The sequence below is a fragment of the Protopterus annectens genome, chromosome 5.part1 (genome assembly GCF_019279795.1).
Source record: "Protopterus annectens isolate FY-2018-M chromosome 5.part1, PAN1.0, whole genome shotgun sequence".
In the NCBI taxonomy this organism is placed as follows: Eukaryota; Metazoa; Chordata; order Ceratodontiformes; family Protopteridae; genus Protopterus; species Protopterus annectens.
In genome coordinates this window covers 544,017,917-544,039,131 of record NC_056736.1, presented here as the reverse complement: position 1 = coordinate 544,039,131, position 21,215 = coordinate 544,017,917, and the positions used below count along the sequence as shown (strand labels likewise).

Sequence of the window (21,215 nt, the reverse complement as noted above, 5' to 3'; positions counted from 1 at the left end):
AAAAACAGAAAAACCCCACCACCCTCCAAGAATATAAACACCTTCATAACCTGGCCAAAAAATCAATAACAAAAGATTGCAAAAGCTACTACAGCAGTCTGCAATACAAACACTCAAACAATCCAAAGAAATTCTGGACATCCATCTCTTCAATACTCAACCCTGGTAATACTTCCAACCCCTGCCCCAATCCCAACCTCTCAAGTCTTGAAATGGCCACTAACTTCAACACATTTTTCATTGATTGTATAGCTAAATTATCCTCCACTTTCCCCAATCTATCCATCAATACTAACCCCTCACCCTGCACCCCAAACCCTCTCTCTCACCCTCCTCCTCCACCGCTATTCTCACTTAAACCTGTCTCCACCTATACTATAAAAAGACTACTACAAGAGCTAAAACCATGCCGCAATGCCCCTGACAACCTTCCAGCAAATTTTCTTCAAATATCAGCCGAATCTATAGCCTATCCCATATCCATCCTCATTAATAGATCCATTCAGGAATCGTATGTACCAACCATCTGGCGTTACACATACATAATTCCTCTCCACAAAGGTGGTAAGAACACAGACACTACCAACTTCAGACCCATAGCTATACTCTCTCCTCTCTGTAATATTCTAGAGAAAGCCATCCACTCCCAGCTCATGCCCTACCTAATCCAGCACAAACTCCTCTCTCCCACCCAGCATGGCTTCCGCCCAGGCCACAGCACCATGACAGCCCTCATTTCCTTCCTCGAAACAGTCAACCTAGCACGTGAGAGTGGCAAATACGTATCTTCTCTTTTTCTTGAACTCTCAAAGGTATTCGATACTATTTGCCATTCCCTCCTCCTGTCCCAGCTGTCACACTTGCATCTATCTCCCTCAACCCTAGACTGGTTCTCCAGCTACCTTTCCACGTGCCAGCAGGCTGTACAATGGAAAGAGTCAAACTCCCCTTTCTTACCTACACCCACAGGAGTTCCCCAAGGATCAGTACTTGGCCCTCTGCTCTTCAACTTATTCATTAACAACTTTCACCTCTCCATCCCTGAAGCCTCAGTCATCCAATACGCAGATGACTCCACTATCATCTGCTCAGCCTCCTTCCCCTCCAAACTTCTACTTAATACCCAAATAGCCTTCTCCAAAATTGAATCATGGATGCAATCGCATCACTTGGCCCTAAATGCCAACAAAACAAAGCTAATGATATTTACTCCCACTAAAACTTCCCAGTTCCACAAAGTCCAATTTTCCATCAAAAGTCACAATAACACCCCTCTTGAAATCGTTCCTAGTACCAAACTACTTGGCATTACCATCGATGAAAACCTAAAATTCGACTCCCACATCCTCTCAGCAATCAAAAAAACCCACCAGAAAGTCGGCCTCCTCTACAGACACAACTACTACCTTACTCCATCTTCCCGTCATACCCTTGCATCTACCTTCCTTCTCCCCTCTCTCTTGTACGGTGCTCCCCTATTCTCCAACCTACAACTCGGACTCCATGCTAAACTTGAGGCCTGTTACAACAAAATCTGCAAATTTGCAACCAATTCTAAGAACTCTTCCCATCATTGTCACACCCTACACACCCTAAACTGGCTAGAACTCCACAACCACCTAAAGTACCTACAACTTACAACAGCCCACAAACTCATCTTTAAACCAGCAGAATGCCCCTCTCTTGCTAAATCTCTAACACCCTACACACCTACCAGTACCCTGAGATCCACAGGCCAAAACCTCCTGCATGTACACAAACCCATCCACCCAACTGGTAAACTACTACTATCCCACACTATAGACAAACTATGGAACAATCTCCCCACACCACTACGTAATATACCTAACCACAACAATTTCAAATCCATGCTTCTCTCCCATCTCTCCTCCAAATGGGAATGTCCTTCACATGCTCCCACCTAAACCTCCCACACTACTAACTCCACACCTAAATCATCATTTCTTTGCCTACTTTAACTTAATTCAGAGATCTTGCTCAGAACACATTTTCATAAATCTTTTGCATGCATGCCTCTGGCCTACCTTACTCATATTCTCAAACTTTCATTGTTTGTTTTTCTTATCCATTGTACCCATAATATTGTTTTCCTCTGTAATATTGTTAATTTGTCTCTATTTGTATGTATTTGTATGTCTGTTTGGGGCTTTTCCTCTCGGGTCTCCAATGAAAAAGGGTAATTCTTACCCAGCTGGACCAACCCGGTTAACAAATGCAAATAAATAAATAAATAAAATAAATAAATATGAATATATACATATATATATATATATATATATATATATATATATATATATATATATATATACACACGATATAAACACATATATTTACATGGATTTTGTGGTAGAGATGTGTAAAATCATTTAAGAGGTTATGTTACTTTAAGTTTTAATTATAACCATTGTTGACGTATGTATTTTAGCTTATGATGTTTTATCACATGACTTTTTATTTTTTACTATTTAAGCATTGTTCCTTTTATATGGATTTTATCTGATGAAGTTTTGTATTTACAGAACAAAAGCGCTTATCCTTTGGTATTAATTAAATTTCTGTTTTACAACTGGAGGTTTACGGTGTCTTTTTGGGAGCTGCAGGCACAGCCTACTTTAAAAAATGTAATACATAATTATTTTAAATCAGTTGCACAAATTAAAGTAACAATTCGGTAAAGAGAACTTGACGTTATGAATGAAGATCAAGGTACAGTGAGGATCACAAAATTTACCCTTTTACTCCCTGTAATGTAATCTCTGAATTGGTATATATAATTTGCATGGGGTGTGGGGGGGTGCAGGGAGGCTTGCCCCCCCTGCAAAAACGTAAAAACATGTAGATTTTTGTGTTTGTGTTTTTCACTGATGTTTGAGTGTCGCGACACTCAAACATCTGACAAAAACCTTGCAGACATGGTGTGTTTGGGTTGTGCTACTATTTCACTATTAAATGCAGTTACGAAAAAAGCGAATGTTGACCGTTGGTTACGTTTCTTTCAACAGGTGTGCAGTTCAGAACTTCCAAAATTTGTAAAGAATATGTTGTTTGATTTGGTAACATGATAGTAAACCTATAATTATATATACATATATTATATATACACAAATACATATATATATATATATATATATATATATTTATATATATATATATATATATATATATATATATGCACACACACACATTTATATATATATATATATATATATATATATATATATATATATATACATATATATACACATACACATATAATACATACAAATTTACACAGAGAAGCGCCTTAACTGCATAGCTGTAAACCATCCCTTCAAATCAGGTGAACCTAAACCACTTTGTTCTATGGGGAGAATCAATTTAATCAACTTACCCTACTTAACTCTTGCTCTCTTCCCCTCATAGATAAATTCCTTCAACTCTTTATTAGTTACCATTTACAACCTCTCCTCCTGTTGATAATCATACACCTGACCTTTATATAAAGCCAAAGAAATAACATCTTCCTTGTTTCTATCTTAATATCTACATGAATAATAAAGAGATTTGTTTCTCGTTTTCTATTATCTTTTGTTTAGTCTCTTCCCACATATCCTTAACTTACATATCAGAATTTGTCTTAATCCATACACCTAAATGTTTCATCTTATCACCATCATCACCAGTCTCCTTTTTTCCATTTTCGACATGGGGCTGAGGTGTCGAGTTAACTGTCGCCATCTCTCTCTCGATTCATTGCCACTTACCTACCTTCTTCTACAGTCAAGCCTGACTGAAGCAGGTCTTCATACAATCCTCCATCTATTTGATGGATGCCCTCATGTCCTTACATACAGTGGATATAAAAAGTTACACACCCCTGTTAAAATGCCACGTTTTTGTGATATAAAAAAATGAGACCACAATAAATCATTTAAAAACTTTTCCCACCTTTAATATGACCTATAACCTGTACAATTCAATAGAAAAACAAATCTGTTAGCGTTAGTGCGCACACCCTTAAACTAATACTTTGTTATGTGTGCACACCCTTAAACTAATACCTTGTTAAAGCACCTTTTGATTTAATTACAGCATTCAATCTTCTTGGGTAGGAGTCTATCAGCATGGCACATCTTGACTTGGCAATGTTTGCCCACTCTTCCTTGCAAAAGTGCTCCAAAGCTGTCTGATTGTGGGTGCATATCTTGTGCACAGCCCTCTTCAGGTCATCCCACAGATTTTCTATTGGATTTAGGTCCGGGCTCTGGCTGGGCCATTCCAAAACTTTAATTTTCTTCTGGTGAAGCCATTCTTTTGTTGATTTGGATTTATGCTTTGGGTCATTGTTGTGTTGAAAGGTGAAATTCCTCTTTATCTTTCTAGCAGACACCTGAAGGTTTTGGGCTAAACGTTACTGGTATTTGGAACTGTTCATAATTCCCTCCACCTTGACTAAAGCCCCAGTTCCAGCTGAAGAAAAGCAACCCCAAAGCATGATACTGCCACCACCATGCTTCATCATGGGGATGGTGTTCTTTTGGTGGTGCAAAGTGTTGTTTTTGCTCCAAACGTACCTTTTGGAATTGTGGCCAAAAAGTTCAACCTTGGTCTCATCAGACCATAACACATTTTCCCACATGCTTTTGGGAGACTTGATGTATTGTTTTGCAAATTTTAGCCAGGCCTGGATATTTTTCTGTGTAAGAAAAGGCTTCCGTCTTGCAACCCTACCCACTAGTCCGGACATACGGAGAATATGAGAGATTGTTGTCACATGTAGTACATAACCAGTACTTCCCAGAAATTCTTGCAGCTCTTTCAGTGTTACTGTAGGTCTCTTGGCAGCTTCCCTGACCAATTTTCATCTTGTCTTTTCATCAATTTTGAACAGACGTCCAGTCCTTTGCAACGTCACTGTTGTCCCATATTTTCTCCACTTTTTGATGACTGTCTTCACTGTGTTCCATGGTATATCCAATGCTGTGGAAATCTTTTTGTACCGTTCTCCTGACTGATACCTTTCAACAATGCGATCCCTTTAATGCTTTGCAAGCTCTCTGCGAACCATGGCTTTTGCTGTAGCAGGCAACTGAGTAAATGTCAGGAAAATCCTACTAGGACAGCTGAACTTTATTTGGGGTTAATCAGAGTCTCTTTAATTGATGGCAGGTGTGTACCCAAGAAGAATGAATGCTGTAATTAAATCAAATGATGCTTCAACAAAGTATTAGTTTAAGGGTGTGCACACACAACAAAGTATTAGTTTAAGGGTGTACACACTTATGCAACCAGCCTATTGTACGTTTTTTATTTTTTATATTTTTTCCCCTAACAGATTTGTTTGTTTTTCAATTGAATTGCACAGGTTATAGGTCACATTAAAGGTGGGAAACATTTTGAAATTATTTATTGTGGTCCCATTTTTATATCACAAAAATCTGGCATTTTAACAGGGGTGTGTAAACTTTTTATATCCACTGTACATACATACATACATACATACATACATACATACATGCAAACAACTACTTCAAGCAGGGGCATTAATGTCCTTCTAGCATGCTAATATAACATAACAGTTGTTCCCAAAATGAGTGTCCAGGCTATTTTTTAAAATATCAAAAATAGTTCTTGTTTTAAAGTAATTTGGTAGTCTATTCCATGTATCAGCTGCTATCTCAGAGAACTAATTAGTACACTTCTCATTCCTAGATAATCTTCCACATAGGTTGGCTGATGATTCTCTACTATGTTTTGATAATCCCAAACTTTCCTAGAAGTAACTGTCTCTGAATGCTCTATATACCTGAATAAGGTCTCTTCCTAATTATCTATATGAGACATTGTACAAGGTCAGATATTTTAGTCTTGCATAATAACTTACATTTTCAAATCCATGGATGCCCTTGGTATATTTTCACTTTACTCTTTACAGTTTACGCATGCTTATTTTCCTATAAGGTATCCATATCGTAATTCCATACTCAAGTTTCAGTCTAATGTAACTAACAAATAATGACTTCATTATTTTAATTTCCTAGACTTTTTAAATCTTTTTATACAACCTATAACCATCATTAACCAATTGGTTGATATGATTAGAAAAATTCACGTCCTTAAATAAATCTACAGTTTGAATTATTGTGTGCTGTATTAAATATTCACCTTTCAGATTATGTCTCCCAAATCTCATATGCTTTGTTTTTGATGTATTTATCAGTGTATTATTCTCCTGTGCTCAAATTGTCAATTTAGTCAAGTCCTTTTACAGACGTGCTCTATCTGTAACACACAAAATCATTTACTCAATTTCAAGTCATCTGCATACAGACTGTAGAATACCTCAGAAGAAAAAGATAGATTTGAAAAATGCAATCTAAACAAGTATGTGCCTAGGACAGAGCCCTATGAGACACCTGACTGTAACTTCATTTCACCTGTCTGACTATGGTATGATACTTGCCATGTCTTATTTGTAAGCCATGAAGCTACCCACCTTATCAAGAGTACATCAATACCTAGATGTTCTTGATCTGTGTTTTTCTGCATTACCCTGTCAAATGCTGAAGCTATATCAATATAAATTATATCACGGCACATTTTTTTTATTCATAGCTGTAATTATATTCTTATAGATCATGTGACAGATGTTAATAGATCTATTTTCAACATGTGTCTTCTTCCTGTCTGCCAAAAATTTTATTCATCAGATTGTTTTCTCCTTTTCTGCACATGTGCCCATATCACAATAATCTGTTCTCTTTGACCCTCTCTGCAATTGGAGCTACTTTGGCATCTGCTCTGATGTCATCATTCCTTTGTCTGTCTCACAGTGTGCATCCTACCACCTGTGTCAGGCACTTCATCTCCATCACCTCTAGCTTCTTCAACTGCTCTACATTTACTGCTCAAGTTGCTGTACTATACAGTAATACTGGTTGCACCTCTGTTTTATACACCTTACTTTTCAGCTTCTTTGGCATTCTTCGGCATTTTTCTATCATATACTACCCCAACATTATTTACCATTTGGTTCCAGCCCCTCTGATTCCAGTTTTGACCTCCTTGTTCAGACTTCCCTTCTCATCAACTACCCCTCCCATATACTTGAAGCCATTAACCTGTTCCCCTATTTTCCCTTCTATGTAATTTTTCAACTTCTTAAAATTTCCCCATTTGCTACAATTATAACTGCCTCATATGCACTCAGATTCATCCCATGTGCCTTTAGTTTTGCATTCCATTCCCCTATCCTTTGCTGAAGTTCTTGCTCAGAGTCAGCATGTCATGTCACATAGTCTGGATATAGCAGCTTTGTTGATCTGTCCCCTCCCACCTGTTTGCTGATGTAGTCCAACACCAATGTGAACAGCAGTGGGCTCAGAGCTGAACCCTGATGCACACCAACTACCATTGAGAACTCTTTTGTGAGACCAAACACTGTTTATACTTGACTGACTGGGTTCTTGTATACAGCTTGCACTAATTCTACCAATGTTTCTGGGACTTCAAACCACTATTGAACTGCTCAAATCAGTTTTCTTGGGACGTTATCATATGCTTTTGCCAAGTCTAGGAATGTCCATTTTGACTTCTATCCTCATCTCTAGCCTCTTCTCAACTATCTGTCTCACTGCAAACTTTGGGTCATTTGTGCTGCATCCTGATCTGAATCCAAACTGCTTATCTTTCATCTTAGTTTCTACTACTCTACATATTTATTTATCAATCACCCTCTCCAGAACTTTCATGCAGTGTGGTAGGAGTCTGATATTTCTATACTACCTGCATCTTTGGATGTCCCCTTTGTTTTTGTACATTGTTGCTTATTTTCCAGTTATCTGGGATACACCTTTCTTTACACTGTGATGTGAGTACCCTCAGGAGTCATTTCTTTCCTGTCTCACCCAACATTTTGATCATAGCTACTGTGACTTCATCTGAGGTCCCCATGAATAAGGATATTGCTGAACAAAGTTATGAGATGGTACAGAGTTTACTGCTATAGTCTTTATTTTATCTTCATTTATTTTATAACCTAAAATGACACGAAATTGTCTAAGAATGTTCACAACAGTGACGTGCCATTTTCTGGATTTTACAAGTACAAAATAGTATCATCTGCAAATAAATCCAATTTTTCTTGCTTACCATATGGGTCTATAGTATAAGTTTGAAGTTTGAAAACTTCAAATCTCATATGATCGACATCATATGAGCGAAGTTTTCAAACATTGAACGTTCCAACTGAGATCGCCGTAGGGAATATTTCCCTTCACTTCAATGTAGTACGATCTCGGAGTTGGTATATTTAAGTAGCGTGGGGTGTGGTGGGTGCAGGGGGGCTTGCCCCCCTGCATAGAGTGTTCAGGTAGTTTTTTGTTATTGTTAGTTTGTTTATATTTTGTGTCTGATGTTTGAAAACTTTGCTCATATGGAGTCGATCAGTTTTCAGACTTTGAACATATAATATAGACCCTGCCATACAAGTTATATCCTTGAATTTCTGAGTACTTTATTTTCTTTGCTTATGTTTCTAAATATAAAGTAAATAACACAGCAGAAGGAGGGCATCCATGTCTACTTTCTCTGTTCAAACACTGGTTGTCAGAGTGAAATCCCTCACCATAATTCTTCCCTCGGACTCTTCATATATCCTCCTTATTACCCCTATTATTCTCTTAAGGAATGAAAATGCTAACATTGCCCTACTAATAAAATTCCATCTGACTCTATCAAATGCTTTCTCTTTATCAAGATCCACTAACAATAAAAGTGCTTTCATACACTCTGCTTCCACATGGATTGTCATTCTTCTATTAATATTGTTAAATGTCTGCCACCCCTCCACAAAACCACATTGATTCATATCTGTCACTTTTAGTGATATGTTTTACATTCTCTTAGTTAATAAAGACAAAAATACTTTATAATCCTAGTTTAAGATTGAAATTGGTCTATATGAAGATGGATTTTTAAAAGTCTTTAAATTCTTGGATAATGCAGCCACCCCAACTTTCTTCCAAGATGCTGGTACTGTCCCCCCTTTTAGAATATTGTTAAACAAAACCTTAAAGATCTTTATCACTTCTGGAGATTTCACTGTTGATTGATTACACAAGACTATTTTATCTCATCCTTTGATTAAATATTAATTATTGAACCACATCTTCCTCTAACATTGGCATAGTTAAGTCTACCATAAATATTTCCATTTTTGCCTTTTCTTGGTTTCCACATTGCACTGCTTTATACAAATGTACATATAATTGCCAAAATATCTCTAAACCCTCTATAGGATCTCTGGTTATTTTCTTGTCATAGACTCCCTAAGTTTGACAACAACCCTTTCTACTTTCTGTTGCCAAAGTCATTGTGCTAAGAATTGCTGAGCTCTGGATTTCTTATCAAAAGTTACTTATTTGTGTGAAAACATTCTAAACTTATGGATATTATTCAAATACTCCATCAACTTCCCTTTAGCACTCAGTAATTGCTCATGTTCTTGTTCTGTGAGATTCTCCTTCTTTTGCAATACTTTAACCTTTGACAATCATTCTAAATACTTCTTTCCTATATATTCTTTTTTATTTCTACTATATTTTTAACCTCTATTTTCATTTACCCCACTCCCTAACTATATATTGTTTTTTTTCTGACATATTTTAACTCCATTTTCATTTATCCCACCCCCTAGCTATCCCTTGGTCTGACTACATGCTTGTCATTTTTTGGACACTGAACTAGGCATTGTTCCCAAAAGAAAAGCTTAAGAAGTTAAAATAAACTTTAAGGGAAACAGTGGTAGCAAGGACAGTAAAACTACAGTTAGACTGACAATCTATGGTAGGGCTGCTGAATTTTGCCTGGAGAGTTATATCAGTAGGCATATCCTTTATGAGATGATTAGCAGCAAAGGGAGCAGACAGAACCATATCATAGGATAAGAGTGTCAGCAGACATGAGGGAAAAGGTCAGGATAAGCTAGATTTTTGTGAACAATTTCAATGGTATACAAGTGTGGCAAACATGCTAACAAGAGTACAAAGATGAGCTTTTCACAGGTGTAGCAGGAGGAATAGGTTTTAGATAGGCATATCCTTTATGAGATGATTAGCAGCAAAGGGAGCAGACAGAACCATATTATAGGATAAGAGTGTCAGCAGACACGAGGGAAAAGGTCAGGATAAACTAGATTTTTGTGAATAATTTCAATGGTATACAAGTGTGGCAAACATGCTAACAAGAGTACAAAGATGAGCTTTTCACAGGTGTAGCAGGAGGAATAGGTTTTAGAAGATACAATAAAATCAATGGTTCAGTAGTCAATGGTTAAGAAATGACAGGCATAAAAATGAAGGCGTAATAGTTACGTGTTCTTTACATGTGCTTGTAGCAATTGAATTATTGAGGGAAGTCAAAAGGACAGGATGGTAAAACTGTGGTCAGAAAATACAGAGGTAGTGCACACTGTCAATGATCAGTTGGAAGACAAAGAGAGGCTGACTGAGCCCATGAGATTTTTTTTTTTACTTTGCATTACTTACAGTGGAATATCACACTTTGAGTACAATATATTAAGGTTTTAAGCAATTCATTAGCAGACTCTCTCGTTTTCAGTGTGAAACTTCAGAAGGGTGGCAGCAGAGGCAGAACAATGCCCCAAGCAGGTATTGTGTTATCTGTGGGACATATTAAACACAGCAGCAGATGTTAATTTTTGCACTGGCACCTAGGACTAGAGCTTCATATAAGGCAGGAGAATAGCATTTTGTGAGTATCAGGAAAAAGCTGGGTTGGGAAAGCTGTTGACCTGTTCCCAAGGATCAGCTCAGGCTTACGTGGTACATATGTATTAAGTAGAGCAGCCATATATTTTATCAGGGCTCATCTGGTTCCAAAATGTCTTGGGCAGGGCATATACAGTGAAGTCATTCCAGGAAAGGTGCAAGATGAAAGAGTGAGACAGGCAGTACCCCAAGAAGTAAGATAAATGAAGGCCCATTGACCCAGAAATACTCAGGCATATATGGCAGATATTGCAAAATGTGCATGGTAGTAGAAACGAATCCTTGATATTTATGACATGCCATTTGTAATTAGCCTTTTGTGGACCTTTCAGAATTTCTGTGCAGCCTAGCCTTGTAGTGGGCAACCAGGTAATATTGTTTTTTAAAGATGCTAAATTTACTTGCGAAGGAGTAAACATTTGGCTTGGTAGCTCCAAGACAATCCAAAGGGCAAAGGGTTGAAGGGTAAGCTTGAAGTCTCCTGGGGGTACTTTGGAGGTGATCACCTGGGTGAAACATTACATATCAGTAACAGCAGCCCATCGACTATTTTTTTTTCTGTCATGAGCAGGGGGATCCAGTGATACTGTATCAATTCAAGGTGGTCCTATGTAGGCATAGATACATGTCAACATACATTGCATTCCTTTTAGAAAGGAACAGTCTCACATAGAGGAGGGCCTCATGGAGAACATTTAATATTTGGGGTATTTGGAAGGCAGATGACTATAAAAAGTACCTGTAGGATCAGTCAAAATATGTATTTATTATTTACTTCTATTTGTTGACTGGGCATGTGTGCTGGTCAATTGACCCTTTTCAGTCACGACACTGGTACAATGTTACAAGATTCACAGTATCTATCATAATACAATAAAAGCAAATTACATATCAATTTAAGAAAAAACAGAAATACTAACATGCCACAAAACACTGCAAACAAGAAAGGAAATATATACATTAGTTAGGAGATTTTATGCATGAGAGGAATAGGTCTGGTTATATATAATGTTATTAATCTACATGGAATTTCAGTGAGGTTCTGTTCCTTAACCACTATCAAGAAAGCAAGAGTATATGGCGTCTTCAAACAGGCAGGATTTTAATGTTTTTTAAAATGCTTCTTCTGTACCAGTGCCCATAATATCATTTGATAGCTGGTACCACAGTACAGATCTTGCTCTTTTGAAGGCTTTCTCAGCTAAGGCTACTTTGAGTTTGGGTTTTGAAAGAGTAGGAACATTTTTCTGGCTGTTTCTAAGGGTGTAGTCTTGATTACTCAATGGTAATGTCCTTTTGAGAGGGCAGTATCTCGTTTTAAGAATTTTGAAAATTACTGTTCCTAAAAGAAGGGGCTCCATCTGGTAATGGGAACAACCTCATAAAGTACATATCTGTATTGTTTTCTTTTATCGGTAGGAGAGTAAATTTACAAATTTTGTAACTCTGCTGCATGTAATTTTTGACAGTTATAGGTGGAGTGCATGTTGAGAAGTGGCAGAGCATACTGTACCTTACAAAAGAGAACATTGTTGGCAATGGATTTATGGGAACTTGGAGACAATAGGTGGGAAATGATGTAACATAATTTTAATTGTGAAAGAACTTTGCCAGAAATTTTGTCAGGGTGATTGCTGAGGTTGAGAAGAGGGTCTAGTGCTAAGCTTGGGTATTTCTGCACTTGTACACTGGGACCTGTCTTACCTTTTGAGTCTAGAAGGTAATTTGCGGAAGAGTTTGGAGCTTCCTTGTGGTAGAAAAGGCATGACATTCATCTTGGCTGTATTAACTAGTAGTTTGCTCATTTGAAGCCAAAGACAAACATCTGAATATTTAATGCTTTCCTTTTATTACAAAAGCAAACTATGTCACCAGTATGTATATGGGTCATAGTGAATTTGTACGTCAACAGATTATGAAGAAGGCTACAGAAGAATGACCAGGTGCTCAATCAAAAATCGGGCTACTGGAATGCCACTGGATACGTATATCTGGTATGAGATGGCAACACTTTATGACAATTGCTGTTGCAAAAGAAATGTTGGGAGGCTCTAGTTGTGACAGGAGAATGACCTGGGATGAGTATCTATAAAAATCTTGGAAAAGATAATAAAAAGAGAGCTGATGATCATAAAACAGAAATGGCTGGGATTTATTTGCTTTGGTCAAAGGCAGTGCAGAAGCTGAAAAAGTGCAAACATATTTCAGTGCAAACATTTGAAAGGACAAGGAGGTAGATCTGTAGTACACCTACTCTTAAAAAAAGGAGCCAATTACCAATTATATATACCATGAAGATTGAGTTCACTTTCCATTTTTGGCATGTGTTTTTTTGGCTTGGGGGAGAGGGGGTCCTGCCTTTTCTGTGATGTAAGAAATGGGTGACAAAGGAAGAATGGGAAAGGAGGAGCAGAGGATACAAAGCATTCTGGTCATCACTAACGTGGGAATGTTCTGACAAATTTCTGTGACTTTTTAACCGTCATCTCTTCAGATTGTAAGGTGGACCAGGGCATGTATTTTTGTGTTTTGAAATTGGACTTGGTTTAGGTATAATGGAGTCCAGACATTGAAGTGCAACACAACTTTAGATATGGGAGAGCGGGACTCCTCCTTGGTACTATGCCAGACACACATCTGGTAAAGTGATTTGGTTTTAATCAATTAAGCTAAATTTGGCTTAATAAACAGACATTTGTGGCCATCACAACTCCATCCTATGTGCATTTTGCTACTTTCAACATGCCATCAGCATCAGTACCTCTCAATCTCTTCTCGCAAGAAATCTGGACAAAGCCATAAATAATGGGCAGACAAAGGCCCAAAAATAGGGACAATGTTTAAATATTGTTCTTATATACTTATAAACTTGATAAGATAAAAGGTCTTGTATTAGCATGAGTTTTCTGAAGGATATGAAGTCTGAAATCCAAATGTCTGTCATTATTTTCTGAATTCGATCTTCAATTATTTGCCAGTGATTTCCTAGAAAACCATAATTTTGTGAAAAGTGGACCAAAAATATGAGCAAAAATCTGGATGTTCTGCAAAAATCTGTACAGTGGAGAGATATGAAATCTGCAGGTGATATATTATTCAAAACAGAGTTAGCAGCAACCTTCTGCTAGCAACGGCCCAATCAAAAACAAATATCAAATCCAAAAAGGTCAGCACTCCAGTGAGAGGTAAAGAAAACTTTAATAATTCAAAATTAGAACAACCAGACTGGTTTTGGCCATGAGTCTTTCTCAATGAGTTCTAATAAAGTATGTTAGTTACACACATTTATATAGTGAATTACAATACAATTTAAAATTAGGTCCACCCATTTAATAAATCAATTAATAAACATTAAAGATGCTCGTTCAATCCTGGAGAAAATAAATCTACTAGGTTTTACAATCCAAGTTCTTTCTGTTTTAGTTAAAATATTAGAATTCCTATTGCCAAGACTTTTATCAATGACAGCAAATTTGAACTGTTTAGAAGGGTGTTTAATGGTATGCTTATACAAGGCATTAACTTGACATTTATTCTTAACATTACTGAGGTGTTCAGAGAAGTGCAATTTAATAGGTCTTGAAGTCTGACCTATATAGAACGCAGAGCAGGTGCATGTAACTAAATAAATAACCCAGTCTGTGCTGCAATTAGCGAATATATTGATATTAAATATCTGAGAAGTGTTTTTTTACTGGTAAATTCTTTAGTTTTTACATATGTACCTGCAAAAACTACAGTGACCACAGGCAAAAGAACCCACTAATATTCTACCTTCTAATGTTCCCTGAACTGTGTTAACTGAAAATGTCTTGTGTTTATAATGATTGAAAAAAAACTCCAAGTGTCTTGCCTCTTCTAAAGGAGAACTGACACTGAGCCTAAAAGGTTGCTTAGCTGATCATCAGCCATAAGGATATCCCAATACTTTTAAATAAGGTCCATAAACCCAAAAGTATTAAGAGCATAAGTGGCAATAAGTCGAATAGGATCATTATTTTTAATCTTTTTAGACTGATATTTCAACAAATCTGTTCTGTCTAAACTTTGAACTTCTCTACTTGTCTGAAAAATATGGGACTTAATATATCCTCATTCTCCAAATGTATTTATTAGCTCTTTTTGTTGTAATAAGAATGCCTCATTAGTAGAACAAATTCTATGAACCCTCATAAACTGAGATTTCGGAATGTTGCGGATGATATGTTTGGGATGACAGCTGGAGGCATGGAGTAAAGTCCGATTGTTTGTGATAAACACAAGTGTCCAATGTACCATCTTGTTGGCGACTCACCAGGACATCCAAAAATTAAATACATTTCATGTCATAATGCACTGTAAATTGAATGTCCCACTTATTTTCATTAAGGTATTGGACAAATCTGTGTAAATATTCCACATCGGACTTCCAAACCATCCAGCAGTCATCCAAATATCTCCGCCAAAGTGGTCATGGACTGGGCCATGTATTTGGCTAAGGCTGAAAGACAATTGACTGATGGCAAGTTTTATATGAAAAATGCCCTTGATCCGACTCCATAATTTAAGCATGAGATTGATGAGTTTTTACAATTAGCAGTCAGTGAGGATATCATCAGTCAAAAAACTTTGCATCATTTGGCGGTCCATGACCCCTTATCACAATATTTATATCTGCTCCCCAAAATTCACAAGAACCAAATACAACCACCAGGTAGGCCCATTGTGTCTTATCTTTTCTCACAATGTATCTTAAACCACTGGTAAATATGGTTAGGGCTCAAATACAGGACACTACGGAATTTCTTAACATCATTTCAGATATGCAATTAGAACCAGGGAGGATTATGTGCACTCTAGATGTTACATCTTTATATACGAGTATTCTACATTGGGCTGGTTTGGCAGCCTTGCAATACTGGTTAGAAAAAGTTCCTTTGTATAGTCCTGGTTTCAACACTTTTCTCTGCCTAACTGAACATGCTCTGACCAAGAATGTTTTTTACTTCAATGGTAGTTGTTTTTGCAACTTAAGGGTACAGCCATGGGTGCATCATTTGCAACCATTTATGATGACCTTTTTATGCGCTACTTGGAGCTACTTGATATTTGGCAGAGATATTTGGATGACTGCTAGATGGTTTGGAAGTCTGATGTGGAATCTTTATACGAATTTGCCCAATACCTTAATGAAAATAAGTGGGACATCCAATTTACAGTGCATTATGACATGAAATGTATTTCATTTTTGGATGTCCTGGTGAGTCGACAACAAGATGATACATTGGACACTTGTGTTTATCGTAAACAATCGGACAATACTTTATTCCATGCCTCCAGCTGTCATCCAAAATATATCATCCGCAACATTCCAAAATCTCAGTTTATGAGGGTTCGCATAATTTGTTCTACCAATGAGAGGTCCTTATTACAACAAAAAGAGCTAATAAATAGATATGGAGAACGAGGATATATTAAGGCCCATATTTTTCAGACAAGTAGAAAAGTTCAAAGTTTAGATAGAACAGATTTGTTGAAATAATCTAAAAAGAGTAAAAATAATGATCCTATTTGACTTATTACCACTTATGGTCATAATACTTTTAGGTTTATGGACCTTATTCAAAAGCATTGAGATATCCTTATGACTGATGATCAGCTAAGTAATCTTTAGGCTCAAGGTGTCAGTTCTCCTTTAGAAGAGGCAAGACACTTGGAGGTTTTTTCAATCATTATAAACACAAGATATTTTCTGTTAACACAGTTCAGGGAACATTTTATTTTTATTTTTTATTTTATTTTACATTTGTTGACCGGGCTAGTCTGGCTGGATACATGTCCATTTTCAGCAGAGGCCCGAGGAGAAAAGCTCCACTAAATACTAAGTACATTACATAAACAAATCATTACTTTAAAAAATATCAAAAATTGGAGTTATATCAACCTAATGACTGAAAGATCATTTCAAAAGAGAGACAAGTTTCCAATATGAAGTTTGTTGCAAGATAACAAATTGTACATAAAATGAATATACTTAAATCTATACAGTGAAAGGAAGAAAAATGAGAAGGGAAGAGATGAAAAGAGTGAAGAAGAACTAGTGTATGAGGAAAAGGTTAGTCAGGTGTACTGCAGGAACAAAGCCAATGATTTTGGTAGTACAGTTTAATTTTCTGTTTGAATTGTGGCAGGGATGTGGTCAGAGTTATGTCACTAGGTAAATGATTCCAAGTTCTACCTATTGTGTTAGTGAAAAGAGAACCACCTGCTGTGTTGTTTACCCTTATTGCTTTTGTCATGAGTTTATTAGAGGAGCGAAGTGAGTTAAGGTTGTTGTAAGGGATTAGAAGTTGAGAGAGTATTGGGGTGTTGTCAGGAAGGTGTAATATGTTGTGAGCTATAGTGAGTTGAGGAATTAAAAGGTAGTTTTGAAATTCGAGCCAACCAAGTTGTTTTAGGTTTATACAATGGTGGGTTCGGAAGGGGTTGCTGGTGGCGAAGCGAGCTATGTTGTGATAGCAAGTTATAAGTTTGTTGAGATTGTTTTTCTTAAGGTTTGTATAAATGGGGGAAGCATAAAGGAGAGTTGATAAGAGGTGAGATTGAGCAATTTTTGTTCTAGTTGCTGGGGTTAGAAAAGGTTTGATACGATATAGGGATCCAAGTTTTCTGTTAACAATCTTGATGGTGTTATTAATGTGCTGTTCGAAGGAGAGATTATAGTCAATGGTTATTCCTAACAGTTTTGTAGTTGGGTCAGGTGAGATGATAGTGCCATTATTTGAGGAGATGGTAAAGTTTAAAGGGGGGGACCTAGAGGTGGGGGAGAAGAGGAGGAGTTTAGTTTTATTGGCATTAAGTAGGAGAAACCGTCTAGAAAACCAGGTTTCTACTGTGTTAAAGGTATTTTGGGTCAGTGAGCTTAGTTCAGTAGAGGAAGGTGCTGAGCAGATAAGGGTAGAATCATCTGCGTATTGTATGCAGGTTGCTTGTGGGATTGCAGTTTGAAGATCGTTAATAAAGAGGGAGAACAGAAGTGGACCAAGAATGGAGCCCTGGGGAACTCCGATGGAAATGGGCAAGAGGGATGAGATATGGTTATCCCATATTACTGCTTGTTGTCTGTTGTTAAGATAAGATCTAAACCAATTAATGGCTAGCTTATCACAGGAGAGAGATTCAAGAATGTTAATTAAGAGAGAGTGGTTGACCATGTCGAATGCTTTAGAGAGATCAATGAAAAGAGCAGAAGAGAGAGTATTGTTGTTTCGATTTTTGTTGATGGTATCTACAAAGGATAGAAGGGCGGTGGTGGTACTGTGGTGGGGTCTGAAACCATGTTGGCAGTTTGCTATTATGCTGTGCAGTGAGAGATAGTGTACAAGTTGCTGATGAATACATTTTTCCATGATTTTTGCTAGGGGTGAGAGAAGGGCAATTGGTCTATAGTTGGAAAGGTCAAGGGAGTTACCACCTTTATGTAGTGGGAATACTATTTAGTTGTTTTGCCTGCGGTCATTATAGTTTTTGCAGGTACATATGTAAAACTAAAAAAATTAACACTAAAAACACTTCTCAGATATTTAATATCAATATATTTGCTAATTGCAGCACAGACTGGGTTATTTACTTAGTTAAGTCCACCTGCTCTGCGTTCTATATAGGTCAAACTTCAAGACCTATTAGATTAAACACCTCAGTAATGTTAGGAATAAATGTCAAGTTAGTGCCTTGTATAAGCATACCATTAAACATCCTACTGAACAGTTCAAATTTACTGTAATTGATAACATTCTTAGCAATAGGAATTCTAATATTTTAAATAAAAAAAAAAGAACTTGGATTATTTTCTCTGGGATTGAATGAACATCTTTAATATGTGTTCATTGATTTATTAGATGGGTGGATCTAATTTTAAATTGTATCGTGATTCACTATATAAATGTGTGTAAATAATTTATGCTTTGTTAGAACTCATTGAGAAAGGCTCATGGCCAAACTGGTCTGGCTGTTCTAATTTTGACTTTTTAAAGTATGTTTTACGGCTCACTTGAGTTCTGGCCTTTCTGGATTTGATGTTTTTCAAGAGTACTGTGAGAATTAAATTATTTTAAATATGTAAGAAATGAATGCCACATGGTAAATCATGTTCTTGGATATCATGATTCTGGTAACTTACAGAAATAAAAGTTCAGTGATATAGCATGAGGGACAAAGAAGAGCCCTTAAGACAGATCAGTGCCAGACATGTTTTCTTTAAACTTACAGGCTTAGAGAGATGCATAGCACAGTTAGTGCTTATAGCCAATTTTTTACGTGGTTGATATTATGCAGGTTTATTACCTGTCCTGAATTTTGCAGGTCAGTCTTGTTTAGGGTTTTGCATAGAAGGGCACTATATTTGGTATATTACTACTGACCTTTTACTGCGACATATATTTTCAAATTTTCTTCTAAATGTTAAAATCAGCGGAACACAATAGTCCTTTCAAGTAGCTAATACTGTCTGGGCCGTCCTATGAAAAATTCTTATACATTGACAACGTTTGACTCTCAACACTGGAAATTGTGGAACTTCTGCTAAGGCTATCGTGTTATATGTATCGCTAAATAAAACCACTGTTACAACTTTTCAAGTGAAAGAACATAACGCAGGTAGGACGACGGAAAGATGTTGATCTTCAATAAATCAGCAACGGCAAACCCTCCTATTGGCATCTGTTACATTTTCACTGTACAAACCGTAAAAGTTGAGAGATACCTCACTCATTGCAAATAAAATTACACAGCAACTATAAGCTCTCGCCCGAAGACCTTCCTTGGAAATTCCACGTAGTTAATTACCAACTATGTCCCAGAGGGCACGTGCAACCCAACCGGTGACAGCGACATCTAACCTCAGCTGTTGCTTTGACAAGAATTTTCTTCACGCCCCCATGTGAATGCGCTTGCGCGTCTTTTCACTGCTTGTGTGTACATCCTGGTGAAGATGGCGGCGCCTTGGAAGCTAAAGGGGAAAAATATTCAGTGGAGAGATTCCTAAGACTTGGAGTAATGGAATGTAAAAAGGTGCAAAAAATAAGCAGCAGGCGTTTATACTAAAAAAAAGTAGGTCGGGAGTGGATAATTGTTAAACACAAATAAAAGAGCAAGTGCTGCATCGCATCCTTAAAGGGACAGAAGCTTTCCTCTCAAGTCCGACGTGTTTTTTGTTGAGATTTCTGACTTGACTGGGAGGGTTTTGGTACCCCATCGGTGCAAGAGTGGTGAGTAGTGTCATGATTGATGTGCGTTCTCTGTGGCTTAGTAAGGATATACTGCATTGCTTGATAGAGAGAAACTAAAACGGCTTCTTAGTGACTTGACCAATGTTGCTTGGAGTATAGATTAATAGGTAAACCATTCCCAGTTCTAGCTGTTGTCAGCAGAAGGATGTGCTTAACAAAGTTTTGTAGGATGTGTTATTGTATGTAAAGTGTGAATTTCATGGTTAGCAAATGTTGATGGACATTTATTAGTAAGTACATATAGAATAACTTGTATATTTATTTATATTATGAACTTTTTGACTCAGTTTTGCATTCTTAAGTGCAACTTTAAAGGTATAAAATTGAAATGGTCTGTATGCACCTTTTCATTTTGGATGGTGTTTATTTAATTTGCCTGTTAAGTATTCACTGTGTCTGTAGAGAGAAGTATGCAAAATCGAAATCGCGGGTGCTCATTTTGTATGTGACTTTTAAACAAATGCAAATTGCTACCTTGGAGTGCGATTTAAATGTACCTTATTTTTTGAGAGTTGTGTTGGGGATTGTTTTGCCTACATTCTTATAGTCCCATAATGTATGGATTGTAAATTGCAAGCTTGTTTTAAAAATCTGACAGTGTGTACTGCAGCTTAACGTGCTGAGGAACAGGCTTTACGTATTTGTTGCGAATGGACGGAGTCAATACAATCATGTAATTTGTTTTCTTTCTTCTTTTTTTTAACAATTCCACCGCCTCCTGCCTACCATGCCACACTAAACGATGGATCAGACCTCATTTGCAGACGTTTATTGAGCAGTTTTCCGTAGCTGAATGGGTTTACAGGGCCAGACTAAAGAGAGATACCTTTACTTGTAGACTTTGATAGGGGGTTAGTTAGGTGATATATTTCACTCTTAAAGTTATAATTCCAAGTTTTCATTGTGTTCATGGTCGAGCCCTTCTAGTAATATTTCAATTTTTTGTTAAGGTGTTATAATACATTCATTATTCAGTTTGCTGTTTTGACTTGGCCGCCTTTTCTAGTATTCCTTTTCTTTAGGGTTGAATTCTTTTAGTAACCCTCACCTGTTACATACAGTGTTTTGTTAAAAAAAAAGTTTACAATTTGTTCTGCCTTCAGCTGACCTTCTTGACCAGCTAGAAATTTCTGTGTCAAGATTTCCCAAACATAAAAAC

At 37.0% G+C, this 21,215-nt stretch overlaps 1 protein-coding gene across 3 annotated transcripts in view; it reads left to right on the top strand.

Moving 5' to 3' along the window:
* The first annotated feature begins 19,694 nt into the window (after positions 1–19,694).
* The window catches only part of FNDC3A (fibronectin type III domain containing 3A), a 3,267,883-nt gene continuing 3,266,362 nt past the window's right edge, over positions 19,695–21,215 (top strand). For all 3 annotated transcript variants that reach the window (XM_044073165.1, XM_044073164.1, XM_044073166.1), the window contains exon 1: positions 19,695–20,035. The gene's annotated coding sequence lies outside the window, so the exon portion shown is untranslated. The remainder of the gene's footprint in view (positions 20,036–21,215) is intronic.